General features: G+C 45.4%; 1 long non-coding RNA gene across 1 annotated transcript in view; it reads right to left on the bottom strand.

Annotated features, from left to right (window-relative positions):
* Positions 1 to 142: 142 nt before the first annotated feature.
* Positions 143 to 20649, bottom strand: part of LOC120096361 (uncharacterized) — a 54947-nt gene continuing 34440 nt past the window's right edge. Inside the window, exon 3 of the long non-coding RNA XR_005492780.2 lies at positions 143 to 6851. This is a non-coding gene — a long non-coding RNA (uncharacterized LOC120096361). The remainder of the gene's footprint in view (positions 6852 to 20649) is intronic.

The following is a 20649-nucleotide window of genomic DNA, read 5'->3' as shown; positions in this document are numbered from 1 at the left end:
AAAAAACAGATTAATTGCTGCTGCCCCGGTGCTCCCCACACTACCACCCCCTCACAACCACCCCCCCACTGTCACCTCTCTCAATTCCATCCCCCCACTGTAACCTCCCTACCTCTTCTCCCTCCCTGCGACACTCCCTCACTACTAGCTCCTAATTCCCCTCTTAATGTTATCAACCCACCACCACCACCAACACCACAGAGCTCAGAAATGCCAGCGGTGATAGCGGAGTCCTGGCATTAGGTGGCGCACCTGAGCCAACAGCATCTAATACACCCCTGGGAGAGCTCACATATAACTGGCAGAGATCTGCGCCCCAACCTGAGAACCCAAGTCTCAGTTTCTCAGTTTGCACTCTGAGTTGGTTCCCTTCCAAAGCTCTCCTGTTCTAGGTACTCACACCGGCCCGTCTCCGTGATCAGTCCAGTTAAATGGAGGTGTGTGGATAGATGGGCCTTATTGTTCTCAGTGAGGAGGTATCGAGTGTTCGCATTAACATAAACATAGCTCCTTGCTGCTCAGAGTGTGAATCCTCTTTGGAGAATCGATAGCCACCATGTAAACAGAAAAGGAGAGACTGGAAGGATTCCAAAGCTTTCTTCCTGATTTTTCTCTGGCGCTGCCGCCAGGCAGTGAGGCTGTGTCTCACTGACTGCAAGGGTCCCTTTCTCCGGAGCCTTTATCTTAGAACTATGTCAGAAATGATTTAAAATCAAAAATCCCACATCGCATGGCCTAACCCCTACGTGATTCTTTCATCACAAAGGGAGGAAGGGAAAGGTATTCTTTTCAGAGGAATGTAAAGCTTCTCTGGATGTGTGCTTCATTGTGGGCTCAGAATTCATTGTTTCAGAGACAAGCAAACAGCAGCTGTACACAAGCCATCAACTGCTGGCGGTGGGGGTGGGGAAGGAGGGCCCTAACAGTATTCTAAAGTCTCAAATGAGGAACACTTCTCAGCTTGGTTTCCAGTCCCCCATGCATTCCACAAATGTTCCATCGCTGGCTCAGATTCATCCTCGTCACTGCAAATGTTGCTATGAAATTGGCTGGTGGGAGTCTGGGGTAGTTTTTATTCTTTTTCAGAGACCAAGAAAGCTACACCATCCCCTAAACTTAAGCAAACGCCAGCTACACTCCATTTTAGAATCTGAAACTCTTCACGAGGAATTTCAAGTAAACTAAATTGAGAAACCTCACCTTCCCTCTTTAAAAGCCATTCTCCTGTCCCTGGCTTAAAAGCACACCCTCCCTGTAATTATGCTGAGACTCAGGGGTGAGGTTTAAAGCCTAGCTTCTGATTGAACCTTCTGGGAGACATGGGATCCAGCAGAGACACAGATGTCCAGCACCTGCCTTAAGCATTCAGGAGAGTGGCATCCTCCTGTCTCAACCTAGTTCCCATTGGGCAGTCTCTGTCATCGGTGCCTTGGAGAGCCCCTCATGATCTAGAAATGTGTTGGTTGCTATGCAACTTCAGTTTCTCCTTCAAATGCACATGAAAGCAAGGGATAACGGAAAGCTTACCTCAGGTCCTGTGAGTCTGGCCTCCATAATTACCCATCCCAAATAGGGACCTGTTGGGTTTTCACACGGTCTTCCAAAAGCATGGCCTTTGCAAGGACAGGTTTGCACCCCAATATCCCCATGATAATGCCAAGGTGCCAAGGAGCCTGCTCTGAAGTTGAAAGTCCTGGTAGAGATGTATGTGTATGTTTGCAGACCCTGCCCCAGTCTTAAAACATGCTACCAAGTCCTTGGAGCAAAGTTCACCTCCCACCAATAAGGTCCCCCTAACAGCGAGTGTGTGTGCCCTTTACCTCAGATTCTGTGGCTTTTGGCTTTGTTAATGAGCTTGAAATCTTGGTAATTAGCCTCCTATTCTCCTTAATAGTCAGGGTATGGACCTCTGATTTATTCACTGCCTGACAAATCCGCCAAGAATTCCATGCTAAAATTGACACATCTGAAAGCCTGTGAGGAATTCATGCCAACAGACCCAAGTCAAGAAGCCACATAGCTTCAGAAAGACATATTTGGCTAGATAATAACGACCTTCTCACTACCTATTCTCAGTGGTGGCCAGAAAGCCACACAGATAAGCATGCATGTTTATGTATGATGTTGAAGGTAGACAATCAGATCCACTAATAACTTCATCCAAGTTATCTGTGGCTGTTGGGAAACATGAGCCAGGAAAGGCAGACACGTGGCAAACAGTCTATCTGCTGAAGCCTGAATCCAAATGGGAGAACTGGAGTGTCATTGGTACAGCTGGGATGGCTGCTGGCTCCTGCCAACCTTCTTCAAGACTACACTGTGCAGCTGACACTTAACTTGTTTCTTCTCCCTCATCTCACTCAGCGAAATAACGACAGCTTTCCCTGAGCTGTGTGGAAAGGAAGCCCAGAAATAGAATAAACTGTGTTGCCCAAACTTCATCAACTCACTCAGTGGCTGTCTGTGCCTCTGTCCTCACATGACCACAAGTATTACCCTAGCTCTGGTGGCATCCACAGTGTTCCACAAAGGCCTGTGTGCCACAGAAAGCTGCAGATACTGAAAGAGTATTTATGGGCCATTGATGGGCTCTCACCAGAGCTAACCACCTTCCTGCAGAGTTCCTGGCTCTGCTTGTGCAGCTGACTCACCTGCATCCAGATATTCCGTTTATTTGTTGGTGACTCTTCACTGGGAGCCTCTAGCTCAGCATGTGCATGCTTCTTCATAGGAGCTAGTTTGAAAGGGGAATATCAAATTCTTACTTCCTGGCTCATGGGTTGCTATGTTTGGCCAAGCTGGCCAAGATGCAGGGCTTTATCTTTCTCTCAGACATGCATGTCTGAAGTATCACAAACTGGACACATGAAAACCAGGTCCAGGGAGGCCAGCAGGAGATCATTAGGGTAGCACACAGATGTGGGACAGAAGTAAATCTCTCAGGTCTGACAGATTCCATGAATGACTGACCCCTGCAGTTGCACAAACACTACCCTTACCTGCCTCAGGATTGGTACAATAAAGAGAAATCCCTCTATTCCCACACACATCTATGAAGTCAAATTTAATGTTCAGGGAAATATATGTCTTAATTTCATCTGAGAACTTCATCCCCATTGCAACATCAACATTCAAAGGATTCCAACTTCTGTCATGTTTCAGAGAATCTTATTTTGATCAAAGGACAGTAAAACTCTCAACGGCCTGGTTCACAGTCCCACAGTAAACATTCCACAAAGCTGCCTTTCTGTTCCTGTGACTCTCAGTATTACTCACGTACCCTAAGTGATTTGAATTCTTCTGCCATGGTGCTAACGAGGTTTCCATCACTGTGACGAAATGCCCAAGGAAAACAACTGAAGGGGGGGAAAGGTTTGTATGTCTCGTGGTTTCAGAAATCTGTCAGTCTATTACATTGTTTCTGAGCACAAAGTGAGGTTGAGCATCTGAGGGACACTTGATAAAACAAAACCACTCACCCTACAGTGGTTTAGTCTGAGAGAGCAAGACATGCAATACATGAGGGGCTAGGAACAAGGAAGGCCCTTTAAAGGGACACACCTCAGCGACCCACTTCACCCAACTAGTGTCCCTCACTAATAGTCATTTAGCTATGAAGTTGTCAATAGATTAATTCATTGATGAGATTAGGCCCTTCGAATCTAATCGTCTCTCTCTCATACAACACCAACTGAGAACCAAGTTTTGAAATCTTATGTGAGGCCCTCCAGTTAGCCACCAGCGTGAACTGGTTTTCCTCGCCCAGTTCTTCTATCCTACCGCCCTGGGATAGAGTCTCAGACCTTTTATAGGGAACCTGTATCCTCACCTCTACTTTTCACTCATTGCTAGAGGTCTACTCCTGGAAATCTATCTGGGCCCCAGGGAAACCTAGTAGTTTGCCTGTCAAAGTAGAATTCCCCTGGAGATAAGGTCGGGGATGGTTTAGCACGATGAAGCATTAGGGAGTAGGAGTGGGAGGGGTATTTCCTGTTAGGTCAAGGTTGAGTTTAGAGGAGCAGAGTCCCAGGAAAAAGTGTACCTCTATGCTGAGAAGTCTAGAAACAGATGAGCCACTCTTACACCTCACCCTTCAGATGCAGAATCCTCCTCTTAAGGACCAATACAAAAGGGATACGATGTGCCTTCTTGACACTTAAAAGGCTTCTGGAAAAACCCAAGGCTTTCTAAGCCAAGCCATAAACATGGAAATGGGCAGAAGATAATCTGCTATAATTAATAAGTCCCCATCTCTACCAGCGATGACACTGTCTAGACACTGACCTTTTAAAAGATTTCATTGTCTTTCTTCATTAGAAAGATGTTTTGGTGTGTGTGTGTGTGTGTGTGTGTGTGTGTGTGTGTGTGTGTGTGTGTGTATTGTGTGTGTGTTGTGTGTGTGTTGTGTGTGTGTGTGTGAAAATAGAAAGGAAAAGACTAGAGAGCAATCAGAAAGAGGTTCTAATGCTGATTCTGTTACCTACAGTGGGAGCTTTCATGTCAGTATTGGCCCCAGAATCCTGAGTCTTATGTGACCAGTAGCCACCGTAACCATCCTCCAGGAGCCAACCGGGGCTGAAGGCACTAACTCCTGAATGTAACAAAGAAGTGAGACCTCCTTCATGGAAATTCTCTGTAAAGAAGAAAGAGTATTCTGACCATCTATGAGAATAGAGCACCTGAATAGTGGGAGAGTCCTGCCAAAAGCCCTTGAAGCACCAACTGCATTGGTTCAAATCTCATCCCTGTCACTTGGCAGCTGAGTGACCTCTAGCAACGGACTACCCTCCAGGGTCCTCCCTGTAAATGAGTTTATCAATAGCACAAGCCTCACACTGTGATTTGGAGAAACAGATGAACTTACAAATATAAATCTTACAGATTGGTGTCTGACACACTGAAGCGCTGGTGTGTCAATGCTGCGATGGTTTAGTAGAACCACGTACAGAAGTAAACAGGATGTTATAATGCCATCCCTATTGTTTATGAACATTTTAAACCATGTGGAAATGCTTTTGCTTAATTGTTATATTTAAAAAGTGAGAATTAAATTGTTTGTATGCCATTCTGAACTGTGTTTCAAAATGACAACATGGAATTAGAGCAGCAAAGGCCTAATTGGTACTCTTTGGTGGATTTTTAAAGACTTCAATCATTCCTCATGTTTCTATATATGTGTTTTTCTGTCACCGTCTGTATTCGCTGCAAAGAAACAATGTTTATCTTAATATTTTGAACAATTCCAGGGTCTGCAGTGAATGTTTCACTCAAAGCATCTCTAAGAGAGGGCTGTCCATCCAATTTGGATGCAGCGCATGTCAACAGACGGTAAAGTCGGCTTCTGGAAGAAAAGCATCCTTTGTCAGCAGTGAATTCCTCCACCCCACACCCACACAGGTTACAAATGCTGCTCCCTTTTCTGGGTGTTTCTCTGGAGCTGCGCTCTGCTGCTTTTTTGAGGGTACTAACAAAAGCAGTGGCTGCTTGGATCATCACTTACCTGCTCCCCACCTTCACTCAGCACCCATTCACCCAAGTGTTTAGCTGATATGCCAAATGCCCAAAAGGACAGCCAAACCTACATTTCTGCTGCCACTCTATCCCACTTCAATATAAAAGATGGTTGGAATACCAAGATCTGAGCCTCTGGCAAGCTTCCCCATCCACACCTTGTCTTTTCTGGAACATTTCCAAAGAAGGGGTTTCCACCTTGACTCTCAGCTTTGAGGTTTATTACCAGCTTCTGGAAATTGGAATATTTCCCCAATATTTATGAGATTAGATTTCTATCCAGCAATTTGGGCTGCTAGGAGTAATTTGAGGTTCAATCTATAAACTTCAATCTTCAGTTTTCACACCAAAGCAGCTACCTGAACGACTGTTAACAGAGGCATAAATGCTTGGCCACAACGTCATCAGGAGCATACCGCACGGAACCAGAACCAAATCGATGGATGGACATGGTGCAACACCTGAGGCAAACAAACTCCTTTTTCTCCTTTTTATTCCTGTAGGGATAAAAGGTTGGTTCTCAACCTTCTTAAAGCTGCGAGCCTTTCACACGGTTCCTCGTGTTGTGGTGACCCCCTCAACTGTAAAATTATTTTGTTACTACTTCATTACCGTGATTTTGCTACTGTTGTGAATTGTGTAATATAACTATCTAATATGAAGGATATCTAAAATTTGAGGTCATAACCCACACATTGAGGACCACTGTTTTAGATGTATCAAACCCAACCAATATTATAGACAGAAGAAATTTGTCCAAAGAGCACTACCCATCATACAGCAATGAATCCAGACACATTCGCTACGGCCAGTCGCTACAGTGAAGCTTTAAACCTAGTCCCACATTAGAGCTGCACACTGCCCTATGAGGCCAATGGGCCTCCTCATCCTTGTCTTCTAGATGAGAAAGCTGAGGCTTGGAGAAGCAAAGTAACTTTACCAACTTCACACAGAGGCAAAACTCAAGTTGACTCATGTGAAGCCAGGTCCCTTGGACTCATAATTCGTCACTGAGTTGATGGTTTTGGGTGCTGTTGCTGCTGCTGTTGCTGCTGTTTTGCTGTTGTTTAATAAAATATCAAGCTATATCCCACAACTGAAAACCTAATAGCAGCAGCCAATAACCAATGATTCTTCCTCCTGGGTCTTCCGGACAAATAGAAACAAAACACAACAATCATAGAAAAATGAAAGAGTCCACTTCCCTGTAATCCAAAATATTTCTGGTCTTTTATCTTGTGTGCCAGCTGCCGTAGTGAAGTCCAAAATGAATTAAAACTGGTGTACTGTTTCAGTCCGTGTGTGTTAAAGTTAGTTTCCACAGTCAACTTGATACAAACCTACAGTTTCATAGGAAGAGGAGAAAAAAAAAAACTCAATGGCTAATTAATTAATATAGGAGGGTCCAGCCCACTGTGGGTGGTACCACCCTTAGACAGATGGGTCTGGACTGGATTTTTTTTTAAATATAACTGAATGTGAGACTGAAAGCAAGCCAGCAAGCAGCATTCCTCCACAGTCTCCGCTTCAAGCTCCTGCCTTGAGTTCCTGCCATCACAGCAGCCACCGTGATGGACTGTAACCTTAAAACCAACTAAATCTTTTCTTCTCCTAGGTAGCTCTTGGTCAGTGTTTTATCACAGCAAAAGAGAAACAAACAGGACAACACGCAAGAGGGAGAGATAGCAACAACGCTGTGGGAAACACATTTCACAGTTTTCTTGAGGATTTAACACAAGTACCTATACACATTGGAGTGAGGGCTTTGCATCACCAATGTTCCCCTAATGACACCAACCTTCGTGCTTATGAGCTTGGCTGAAGCTGCATTCAGCAGAACAGGGTGGGGGATTAGGAGTGGTTTCCCTCCCTCTTAGTGGTTCCAGGTAGTCTAGGAGGAACATGATATTAGCCCCACTTTAAGAGCCTGGCCATACCTGGCAGCACACACCTGAAGATACTGATGCAGGAAGATTGTGAGCCCTGAGTATGCTCAAGTTGAGTTTAAACTTGATGAGATCCTGCCTCAAAAATGAAAAGTCAGAAGGGGTCTAGAGAGGTACTTGAGTAGTAGCATGCATGCCTAAGATCTGTAAGACCTTATTATGTTCAATGACCTGTAAAACACATGCATACACAAACACAACACACACACACACACACACACACACACACACACACACACACCACACTTTTGTCTCTCAGGTCACAGAACTAGTATGTTACTGAGCAGAATCTAAAGTCCTGCCCAGACTAGAGCCAATGTACCCTGAGCATGGAGGCCTTCTCTGCCCTGCTTCCCCTAACCAACATTCATATACTTCATGCATGGGTCCCATGGGGTGACAACTGATGGGGACTTCTGAGAGCTGTAGTAAATCCTTCAGGCCCAGAGCGACCACATTTGATGCACGGGCCACTCTCTTGCCATGAGAGGATGCACCACATGCAAATCTTCTTCAGTGGTAACTGGAGAGAAAGTGCAATAAAAGGCAAAAATGCCATTTGAAGATAATTCATACATCAGCCAACAGATGCAGCCAAGAGGCCAGAAACAGCACAAGCTGCCCATGTAAAAGGCATTGGTACTTCTGGACTAATCAGTGTCATGGGCAGCACCTTGTGGCTACTTTTTAGGCCTCTGAGGGGCATAGCATGGACTATAAAAGAATTTTACATCATCAGAGACACAATAACCCACAGCTGATTGGCCACTGAGTCTTCCTCTATTGGCCTCTGATTCATCTCCCACAAGGATCCCTCCACTGCCCTCCAGCTACCCTGAGTTTGTATTCATTACTTTCTGATGCTCCTTAGTATCCCTCCACTCCCCAATGACAGACCCTTCAGTATCTATCTCCCACCACCCTCTGAACCCTGCAGTACCTCTCCCTCACCCTCTGATGGGCCCCACAGTACCCCTCCCCCTCCTTCTGGTGGCCCCTGAGTATTTCTAAGATTTTTTTCTATGACTTGTTGGGGATCTTAGAAAGAGAATGCCTTCCCTAGGAAAAACACCAACTGCAACTTAGATCCACTCCCAGGGATGCTCTCAAACAACAAAGAACCAGAGGCACAGCAAAGAGGAAGTAATAAAGTCACTTCCAGTGTGTTGCCTGCCGCACGTTCTCTATGTGTGTCACAGAGAGACATCTCAGCAGCTCAGTGTGGGATGTGACATCTTCTCCTTGTAGTGAGAAGATGCATGTCAGAGATGGCTCACCCAGTGGTGGAACTGAAAGCCAAAGTGTAGAGTGCTGAGTAGGACTGTGAGGTGATCTACAGATATATAGAGCTATAGAATGCTCTCAGTGAAATAGAGGAGGGCAGGGGTCCCAGGTTTATAAACAGAAAGTGGGATTTCGCAAACATCTCATGGTCCTGAGAACTGCCTGTATAAGAGGAAGTGGTAGAAATTCCTCACCTCCGAGAACTTACTGGAGAAAGGATGCATAATAAGGCCCAATCACTTGGGCCCCATTCCATACAGTGTATTTTGAGGTGTGCTGCAGCCTCTCTGACCTTCCACTTGTTTAGGAAATTGGAGACAGCAGCCACCATTCTGAAATATTTGGGGAAAGAATAAATGAAAGCCATTTCTATAATACTTGGTAAACACTAAAGGGCCACAGCATGGGATGATTATTATTGTATACAACACAATCCAGAGATGGAGGATAGACAGAATGATTTACTAATTGTATCACCACAAGTAGATTATTCAAAGCATAGGAGTAAAGTGTAGCTGCTTCTAGAGACCATTAGCTTTATGGGTTTCAGAAAAGTGTCAGCCTGAAATAGAGTCCTGTCCATCCTCGTCCCTAGAGAAAGATTTCAGTGCCATAGCTCCACTTCCGCTAGTTTGATGTCTAGAGAGCAGGTCACAGCCAGCCTCCTGCTGTGAAGGCCACAGTCAGGATGAGGAGTGAGTCACAATACTGAAGGGGGCTGGGATTGAGAACTAGAAGACGAAGCTGTTCTTCTGTCTCAGACTCTGTTTGCCATGAGATTCCAGGGGTCCCTTCCGAGGCAAACTCAAGAAAGCTAAGCTCCTGTCAGTAGTTACTGTAACATATTGGTTACTTATAGAAGGATCTTTTCATCAATGTAGCAAAGCTGTGTCCTTTCATTAAGTGAGAGATTGCCTCTGTGTGTGTGTGTGTGTGTGTGTGTGTGTGTGTGTGTGTGAGAGAGAGAGAGAGAGAGAGAGAGAGAGAGAGAGAGGAACAGAGACAGAGACAGAGAGATGAGAGAGAGACAGAGAGAGAAGAGAGAGATTGAGAGAGATAGAGACACAGACAAAGACAGAAACAGAAGAAGACAGTCAGAGAAACAGAAAGAAGAGAGAGACAGACAGAGAGAAGAGAGAGAAATTGAGAGATAGACAGAGACAGAGAGAAGAGAGAGAAATTGAGAGATAGACAGAGACAGAGAGAAGAGAGAGAAATTGAGAGATAGACAGAGACGAGACAGAGAGAAGAGAGAGAGAGAGAGAGAGAGAGAGAGAGAGAGAGAGAGAGAGAGAGAATTGCCCTAGAGGTTCCAGTCAATGATTTGTGCAAGCTCATTGCTTTTGGACCTCTACCAGGAAGGTCACGTCACAACAGGGTCATTTGCCAAAGCTACTCACCAAATGACTTGGAAGCAAAACAAAGAAAAGGGAGGCATGTCCCCAGATGACCATAATACCCTACTTCTAAGGAGTCTACTACCTTCTAATAGTTCCCAGGTAGAATCTAAGCTCTTAACACACAAACTTTTGAGGAACATTCCAGAGCCAAAGCATAGCAGTCAGCATAGGCCACACTCCAGAATGTTCTTAGCATGTTGTGGAGCCTGCCTCCTGAAGCAGCAGACTGATTAGACCACCCTCTTATACTGGCACTCATTACAGCGATTCCCTAAGGCCAGAGCATGGTGCTTGCCAGGTGGAGAACACATCTACTAGCCCTACCCCTCCCTCAAATGAGAAGAAGGCAGGGTGTTGTTGCACATAACAGATATGATCTGTCCAAACTCAGTAACATGTGGGGATGACATTTATCAAAAACTATAAAAATTTAGAGGGTGGCAAGTTCACGAAAATATCTGGGCATGATTATGGAAGCCCAGAAGAGACCAGTGAGGACTCACTTGGCCTCTTGTGCTCCTTGATATTTTAAGTTGAGAGCAAATGACCTGTAACCATCTTGGTGTTTAAAGGAATTTTCTTCTGTCCCTTGAACACTCCCACACCAGACGCAGCAACAGGAAGTTTCATTGCCTGCAAGAGTATATTGTTTAGGGTAGCCTTGATTTTTGACTTGAGCAAATTGTTGGAATGTAGTACTTCAGTTCTTTCCATTGTGAAGCCTTTTCTGCTCTTAACAGAAATGCTTCCATGCTGGTTCATTTTCATAGCATTTGTCCACAGGAGTAATTTCCATCAGTAACTTATTAACCACAGCTTGCACATGAAGGATTGAGGTCCACAAGAGCTACTGAAGACCACACAAGAGTCCTGAACAGAGGTAGACAGTGAACTACAGGCTTCCCAAACATGCCCAGGCAAGAGATCTGCCATAGGCTGAACTGGTAGGCCAGAATTAATGGCCATTTGTCAGGTGTCCTTGGGCCTTTGGAAGAGAAGACCTTACAACAGTATAATCTATCAAGCTAATTAGGGATGTCTGGAAGGGGCATCTCCAGGCATCTCCAACAGAAACTCTCTTCAGAAGAAGTTCTAGAACATGTAGGAAGTTCTACACAAGCAGCTATCCCAAGGTACAGAAATTAGAACTATGTGGCCATGCATCTCTTGCCTTAAACAGAGACCTAGGCATCATAAACTGCTTTCAAGGGCCAAGTATAGCTGACACAAGTCTGTAATCCCAGAATTCAACAGGTTGAATCAGGAGAATGATAAGTTCCAGGCCAGCCTGGGCTACACAGACTGTTCCAAAACAACTTGGACAACATAGCAACACCTTGTCTAAAAACAAAGGAACTCTTTTAACAGACAGGAAATTGGAATGTAGAGCTGGCCATAATGCTGCTTCACTTTTAAATGTAACCAAGATTTAAATCCAGCTGGGTCCATCTGCTAGGTAGGGGAGATAACCTAGAAGGAATTGGTGCTAATGTCCAGGAGTGATAGGTACAGAGACAAGTGATGTTGCTGAGTGTCTACAAAGTGCTTGACAGTGGTATGTGCATGTTGACATTTAACGGTCACTGTACTCCATAATATGAGGACAGATTTGCTCTCCCAGAGAGGAGGAAGCCTCAGGAAGAATACCAAGGACATTCCACAAGCAGCACAAGTCCATCTGACCCAAAGCCCACACTTTGTATAGCTTTCTTCTAAGTTAAGGAAAGAGAATAGGCAAGATTTTGATGAGAATTTACTCCTGGCCATGCTTCTCTGCAGTAGGGCTAATTGTGTGATGTGTGGAGACCAGACACAGTGGAAATGTGGGGTGTGTGTGTGTGTGTGTGTGTGTGTGTGTGTGTTTCTGGGGAGATGTGAGCAAACATCTATTTACCCCCGATAGGTAGGGTGCTGACAACAGATCCAAGAAACCAGTCCCACCCAAGTCTGTCCTAATGAACCAATATGTTCACTGGGGTAACTTTCAGGAACACTAGGGCTGAAAGACAGCTGTATCCCCCAAAAGTCCACCTCACCAGGAGCAACAACTTATAAAAGATGCACCCATGGAGCTCCCTGCTCAACTTGGAGATGTTTACATTTATACAACTTTGAGTTGGGACCCATGAATCTTCTAAGTTTCAGGAGCTTTCTGAAACTTGTGTGTTTCATTCATCTCCTGAGCTTTAGGGGATGTGTCAACTTGGTCACAATATCTATATAAAATACAAGCCCCTTGTTCAAAAAACACTAAATGTTTTAAAACAATGATACCATGGAGCATTAAAATAAAGATGGAGAGTCTTTTTTTGGTCTGTGGCCCTATGCTGCACTGACTACATGGCTATGAAATTGATGCTATGCCACAGAATCCAAGGGAATGAGCACAACTGAGAAGCCAAGAGTCTTGAAGCAAGGAACCAGCCTAGAAATACAGACCTAATGGCAAAACCTATCGTTTATAAGAACCTTACATCACACCATGAGCTATTCCTTGTGCATGTACAGACAATAGACACACATGCGTGAACACACACACACACACACACACACACACACACACACACAGCCTGGGGGAACTCAGAGATCAAGGCTGATAAAAATTACATAGCAAGGCTCTGGGGGCAATTGTAATCCTTTTTCTAATCTCAAGAAGATTCGAAATAGCATCCTGGTGACACAGCGAATGAGAGAACATCACCCCTATTGCAGCTGTCACTTGTATCTGCAATCGGGTGACTTACAGAGATTAGCCACGTCCCAGAATTACTGCTCCCATTTTGCATGGTTCTGTGCGTGCCCTTCTTAAGGGGGAATTGCTCAGTTTGAGCTTCGCCTCTCCTGGAGTCTTAGGAAGTTCCGTGCTGCCACCTAGTGTTCAGAATGCAGTGGCAGGCGCTAAGGGCTTGATGGCCGCCCCCTGCTCTGCTCTGCCCAGGTTGGCACTGTCCTTCCCTGAGTTGCAGAGACCTCAGTGAAGCTTTCCCAGAACTCAGGCCAGCTTGTGATGTCTGTGGGAAAGAAGGCTCGCTAGTGTTTCCCTAAAAAGAAGTAAATGGCAAACTCCTAGACTCTGGGCTCAGTGCCCTTTGGAGGAAGGCAAAACAGAGTAAGCACAGAAGAAGAAAAAAATCACACAAAGGTTAGCGTCCGCTCCCTTTGTCCATCAGGGAGCCCCAAGTGTTAGTCCTTTAGGAACTTCCATATGTTTAATTTTCTTTTAAAAAGCCACAGGCAAGTCAGGGCCTTAGAACCAAGATTTCATTTTTAAATAACAAAATGAAACCTCCCATTCAATCAGGCTGTCTAGCACCTTGCTCTGAAAAGATTCCCCTGTTTCCTACAGCCATGGGTCAGTCTGCAGGGATCTAACACTGAGCCCCGTGATCGATCCTTGTCCCCTGGAGATGAAAAGAGGACGGTACAGACAGTGTTAGGTGCCTGACACGGTAAACTCTAGTGCCTCTTGTACTGCACACCTAGACAGATAAACTTCCAGAGGACCAAGTCCCTGCAGTTCCCACCGATATGCATGGGGTGGGGACAGTAGTTCCGCCCTCCTACTAGAGGAAAACCGGATAGAGCAGGGGTTACATATGATTAAGGAAGAGCCAAGTCCCTGCTGGGAGAAACCCCAGAGGGCGCTTAGTCAGTCCCCTGCTCCCGGGCATAAAAGGCAAATGTGTTTGGTTGCCTTGCTAATTGGGGACTAGTTCTGTTCTGCACCTTGTAGCTAGGAATTCTGTTGATTTAGGATACAGGAGACACTACCCTGCTAACTGAACTTCCGTTATCTCCCTTCTGTGATACTCCCCTTTAGCATTTTAATTTTATCTCTACTCTAGCTAGGACTCTATTTCTTCTATTGAGCATTTGCGACCACATTTTACTACCAGCCTCTGTGATTTTGTTTCAAACAGGGATCCTGGGATGGTGTGGTATAGATCTGGCAGTGCCTTTGTGAGCAGCCCAGCTCCTTGCCAAGCTTTCTTTCTCCTTGGAAGGCTTTTGTATTGGTCCCATGCTCCTGTCTGTCTGAACTCACTGAGGCATCTTACATTCTCTCAGTAACACAGCACACCAAACAGAAAGGTTGTGGTGAAAGTCAGGGCGAGTACGTGAGGGTATACTTGGGTAAGGACCTGTCCTCTCTGCCACAGGTCAGCAGTTGAAATCCCACAAAGCTGTTATGGTTTGACTGTGAACTGGATTCCACAGGAACTGTATGTTAAATGCTTAAAACGCAACTGCCGGTGCTATTTGGGGAAGCTCTGGCAACTTTAGAAAGTAGGAGCTCACCAGAGGAAGTAAGTCACTGGAGGTGTGCCTTCTAAAGTTATAGATGGTCCCTTCCTCAGTCTGGTTTCTGCTGGCCATGACACAGCCAATCTCCTCTTCCATACACTTGTCTGGCTTGATGTTCAGGCTTACATAAGGGCCCAGGAGCACACAGACAAATGACCGCAGATGGGCTGAAACTTCTGAAAACCTGAGCCAAAAGAACTCTCCTATACCACTAGGTTGTTTCTGTATGGTGTTTGATCCCAGCAAAAAATAAGCAATGTGGTCACTTTGGGATATACCGTGAAGACCTGCTGATATAATATATGAGAAAATGCAAACAAAACCAGCCTCTGTTCTCCCCCACAAAGTCTCTCAGGACTCCTCACTTGGTAAAACAATTATCTAAGTAGAATTGAGCTCAGAAAACATGGGATAACAAGACAACCCCTTTTGTGCCCAGTCATGTCCTGAGGACCTAAATATCATCTTTGTAGACCAGCCAATGGCATTATCAAAGCATGTGGAACTGGGATCCTCCTGAGACCTAAGCAGGTACCCCCAGCACACCAAGGACCCCACTACCACTTCAGAGCAGGGCCTATGGTAGCTCTGCATATTGGTATGTGTCTAAATGCTGACACTGAAGAACAAGACGAGTATGGAGGGCCAGCTTGCCTTAAGCTCTACATACAGAAGGCAACAAAGACATCAGCCCTGAATCCCCACCACTGAGGAAAAGTATCCTCAGATGTGCACAGAAGCTTCTGGAATTCCAGTCATGCCTTTGCCCGTTCAAAGTATGCCGTAGCTATGGGATGGCTAGATGCTGAGTGGCAGGGATAGAGAAGTGAGCCAAGTAAATACAGACTCCTGGCTTTGCAGAGTTTAAAGGAGAATGTTCTAACAGCTAAAAGCATTCTGGGAGCAAAGTTCAAGCAGTTTAATTCTTCTTAAACTCAGTCTACTAGTGGCCCACAACTTAATTGTGGTCTGAGAAGGCTTGTCCCTGAACCAGGTCACTCCCCATCTCTCTTCTGCCTTCTACCCAATAACCCCCTTATGGGCAGCAAGCTTTGTTCAAATTATTGCTTGTATGGTTTTTAAGAAAAGGGCCTCACTCTGGAGCTCACCGAGTCTTCAACTCCCCCCCCCCTTTTCTGCCTCTGCTTTCCAGAAAGTGTTTGTAAAAGAAACAGCATCAGACCAGGCTCGTGGGCACGGCTTTTCAGTCTGAAAACATACTGATTCGGTTTGACATGATTGCTGGCAAAAATATTACCAAAAACTTAGTATCACAGTTCCAAGGCCATGAGTTTCATGAGGCTGAGAATAAGGTAGAGCTGTGTTACTTCTTGAGACTCCAAGTGAGACCTTCCTAGGCTGTTTCTTTTGCCATCAGTGGGGTAGCCCCTTCAAGTTTCTAGGACGCCAACCCCTTCCATACGAAGGCCAGGATGACCACACTATCTGGGAATCCCTAACTTAACCACATATGTGAAGTCCTTAAGTCATGTGGCCTCAAATATTCTCAGGTTGAGGAAGTGGGATGCGGACATTTTGAAGAAGGGATGCTAATCTATTCTGTGTCCGTTCGTGTTTCTGCTTATTACAGAAATAGTGGGAAACACTAAAAAGATTAAATCGTGAAAGTTCTATTTTCTTCTTTAAATAGAAAACCTAGCTAAGCATCCTCTGCTGCACTCTCCTGGCTTTGCAGTAGAAGCCGTTCACCCTTCTAACCCACAGATGCAGATCAGCACCTTGGCATTTAAAGGCTATGCTGCCGATCTGTCCTGTCATCCTGCTACAGCTGCTGTCTCCATAGGCCCTTCCTCACACAACGCCAATACTCACTGATACCTTTTCTCATCCATTTTTGCATATTTGCTGATATTTCCTGAGGCTGGTCTCAAGTTTACAGTAATCCTCCTGCCTCAGCTTACAAGTACGGGAATTACAGGCCTTCACTACCACGCCTAGCTTTCTGGTTAGGGTTATGAATCCATCTTGACTGTTATCTCTTAGTGACATTTGCTCAGACAGAAGCATCTGGGGTTAATATCATGGACTTAACAGCAACAACTTTGTGTGACTATGTCCAGAGCCTTGACAGCAATCGCTAATCAGGGTTGTGAGTCAGGCCTTATTTAATTCACTGGCTTTTTAAGCAGAAGAAGGCTTTTTATGCCTTCAGAACAAGGTCCCTGCTTCTTCCTGTTCTGCTGAGATGCCAGGACTCGCCTCCTTCTGTCCTGGTAAAATTGTTTAATTAGGTTTCCCCTGTTCTTTGGAGCTAAGATTCTAGGTGACAGAGCTCAGTCCCAGGGAGATCTTAGCCTACAGGTTCTACAGCAGCCTTTGCCCATGTGGATCTGGGAGTGAGGGTCAGGAGTGTAGAAGGAAGAGTAGGCACTGACAAAGACCCCTGGCACTCAGCCTACATCCCATGGAGGTGCTGGTCCACACTGACCTTGCCTTGAAACATAGCTGTGAACTTTCTCAAAGAGGACTGCATGCTGAGTCTGGTGTGGAACAGCTAGGCTGCCCAGGAGGAGAGAGACTCCGCTTACCAGACAGGACACCTAATGACCGGAATTGAAAGTGGCTGAAAATGTTAGTCCCAGGGCTTTTCCTGGAGTAGATAAGCCCTGTGCTGAACAGTCTCCCCCTCTATGGTGTGTAAATGTGAGTAGGATAGAGGGGCAGGGAAGTGCCGTGCAAAGGGTGCAGCTCAATGCAAGAAAGGAAGGCAGCTTGCCTTTCAGTCCACTGACTCCAGCAATGACTATGGTCCCTCTGCCACACTTTCCTTTCCTCCTGCCCAGTGGGCCCTCCTCTGCACCTGCTCAAGTGTCTGGCTTCACAGTCCAACCTGTGTTCTCCTTTTCTGCAAAGTTTCCCTCAAAGCTTTCCCCACCTTTCAATTGCTCCTTCTTCCTCTGTCAACTCTGGCCACCTACTAACATTCTGCAGTCGCTTTGATACAAGACAGACTTGAATTCACACTGATTCTTCTGCTCAATTCTTCTGTCCCTTTGCCAGCTGACAAGCCTCTATTTTCCTCATCTGGAAGATGGAAACCATGTAAGCTCACATAGGATGCATAAGCACATGGGGGTGTCATTTTCAAACTGATGAACATAACATGACACGGTGTTTGTGGTGATTCGTTAAACCTTACCACAGGGCAATATCATGACCACCAAAGGAGGGATGTACACAAAGTCTTTCAGAAAGAAAAGAGACCCTGTCCACCAGCGGTGACCAGGAAAAATGGTTGAAGAACAAGCAGTAAGCTGCCTGAAGAAGTAAAGGTCCAATAGGTGAAGCTATGGGTAGGACCAGTGTGGGAAAGATTGCACTGAGAGATGAGAGCAAATGATGGGAGAGCACTCTGTGTCCAGAGAGAAGCACAACAATGTGCGAAATAGGTCATTCCTCTTTTTTTCATTTTCACGGCTCGCTGAGCATGAGCTGATATGATTAGAATTATCTCTGAAAGTTCAGCATGAAGATTGTGCATGGCACAACATCAAGGGTATTTCCTGATCAGCTAGAAAGGTGATACAGTTGTCCCTGTTAAGAGTAACTTCAATTCTGGGGACAATAAAATGGGCACAAACTCTATGTTGACTGGACTTGAGAAAAAGATGGAACTTGAGCCTCGAGACCTGGAGTGTGGTGCCATTGCCCAAGGACACATAAACCTTTAGGGACCATGTGCTATAAATTGGAGCACTCGGGCTGTGGAAGCATCTGTGCTGAGGGAATTAGAAGAGGACTCTGATGCTAAAAGAACTGTTGGTGACCCAAGGTAAAACTTTAGAGTCTAACCACCTAAATTAGATCGTCATATTGTGTTAAATTCCTAAAGGGCTATAATAAAGACCAACAGTGAATTTTAAGTGAAGTCTACAGTTGAAGAGAATGGGAATGGAAGCATGACTACATTTCATGTGCCATGATCTCTGAGCTTTCCTTCATGTTTCCACTTAGCATCATTCTACAAGGTCTAACATGATTCTCACAAAGACAGCTGTGAATGGTGCAGGGCTGAGCACCATGCTGAGAGCATTCTGTATCCTCTCCCTAGGTGTTACTTAGTTTATTTATCCATCCTGATCCATACATGAGCGTTCCCTGAGAAGATATAAACAAACATCTACTTACTCCAGAGAAGGACCCAAGGTCAGACAAAATAACTCATACCAGTAACATTTAACTTGCTGAACCAATGTGCTTATTGGGGTTCTAGGAGTCTGATGTGGGGTTACTTACAGAAGCAGGGCGTGGCTGAAAAGTCTACCCTAGCATGGGTGATAACTCACAAGGTTGGAGTTACCTAAATTACTGGTAAGTAGCTTGAAGAATCTTCTCAGCATTTTTTACTGCTTTTATAATTTTGGAGGAAGTAGCCTTTTGCGTCTGGTCAGCTTCAGGGACTTCCTGAGAAAACATTTGTTTACTTCTCAAGTCTTAATGGCCTCCTTCTCTCCCCTCTTTTCTTCTCCCCTCAACCCCCACCACCACCACCACTTCTCTCTGAAAGGATTAATTTGTCATTCAAATCCAATTGCTAGCAAATCTCAGCTGCTTGGATACCCTGTTCCTGAGAGCAAGTTTGTTGGCAAGTGTACTTTACACCTGGTGATTCTGAGGTATTTCCAGTGTGATCCACTGATAGTTCTAGAACCTTCTTTACAAAGGTGAAAGAGAATCCACTGTGCTTTTGCTATTTCATTGCTCACTGAATAAAATCTGAAAGTGTTTAATTATTAGATTTGTGCCTCAAGATAAGTTCAATGATAATTATAGGATGTCTTTCTTTACTTTAATTCCAAATAATTAAATCCCAAACACATTGGATCATTATGATTATAATTAGAATAAAGGTGTCTTATATTTGAAACCAAAGTTTGGCTTCTCATTGAACTTTCTTTGCACCTTATCCAAGGGGAGAGAAACATATTTTAATTTTTCTAATGCTGCTTTAAAGTGAATTTTTAAAGCGCATTGTCTGCAGGAAGGCTTTCTATTCCAGTCCCAGCAAGGAGAAGCAAGTCCCCAGCTGCAGGCTTACTTGACTTTCCTGTTATCGTTTGTCATCCTGGTGTGCAAAGAGAACTGGAGAACCAGGCAAAGGGGGTGGGGGGGGGAGGAGGGCAGGAATATAGAGAAACCACGGGAGAGGACCCGTATGTGATGTAATCCCTCTCCTACACCCTCTGTCTGTCCTTCCATCTAGGAGTAAAGCTGAGTCCCTCTGTACTCAAGGTTAATGATGGAATTGGGCTGGAGATGGGTAGAGGCCTCCCCTGAGCTATGCAGAGACTAGACAACTGGCACATCCATAAAATAAGACCTCTAACCAAGGCTTGGAAGGACTTAGAGCTTGGGGGGCTGGCAATGAGAATTAATTGAGAGGAAAAGTGCTGTCCTCTCAGTGTGCTGATGAGGCTGTTGGAAGCCCCAGCCAGCATGGGCGGTTCCTGTGCCTGATGCCCATCACCCCACTTAGCGATTGGGAAGAGATAGTGGTAGAATTCTGAGGTTGCCAGAAGGAATTGCGGGAGATGGCACAGGAAGAACGGGGAGCACACATCTTAAAATTAATAAATAACCCAAATCCACATGCCTTCCCTGCCCAGTCCACAGAGGACAGCCCTGGCTTATTGAAAAGCCTTTGAAGGTGAGGTTGGTGAAGGTCTGGGAGAAAGGCGGCTGAAAAGCTATAAAGAGGAGGGCAGGGACCACTCTGGATGCCTGGAGAAATGTCACACATTAGCCTGGCTGCCTGCTGGAGGGAAAGGGAACCAGACAATAGCAGAGGGAACAAGTTGCATCTTGTGTTCATTCCTGTGGTTAAAACAAGTCTGTACGGCCACAGGGAAAATTCCACTCTTCTCAGACCTTAACTCCCTGCTCGCCTGAGCTGAGCAGCCCCTGAAGAGTCAGAACCGCGATGCACAAAGGATGGATTCCTCGGGCCTTAGCCTCTCCCCCCTTGGCATTCTCACATCTAGAGAATTCTCTCCCTTTCTTTGAGCGGCCCGGTTAGCACTTTGAAGCACGCAGAGTAAAAGAGAGTTCGGGGTGGAGGTAGGCGCAAATTCTCTGCAACCTGCAGCCGCCCGCCACAGACCATAACCATGAACGTCATCGGAGACTTTTCCCTGATCCAGTGCTTTCTTTCTATATCTTGAACATGTCTCAGAGCTAGCTGG

Source organism: Rattus norvegicus, chromosome 13, assembly GCF_036323735.1.
Source record: "Rattus norvegicus strain BN/NHsdMcwi chromosome 13, GRCr8, whole genome shotgun sequence".
Lineage (NCBI taxonomy): Eukaryota > Metazoa > Chordata > Mammalia > Rodentia > Muridae > Rattus > Rattus norvegicus.
Note: the sequence above shows the minus strand (reverse complement) of the source record. Positions and strands in the feature narration are given on the sequence as shown.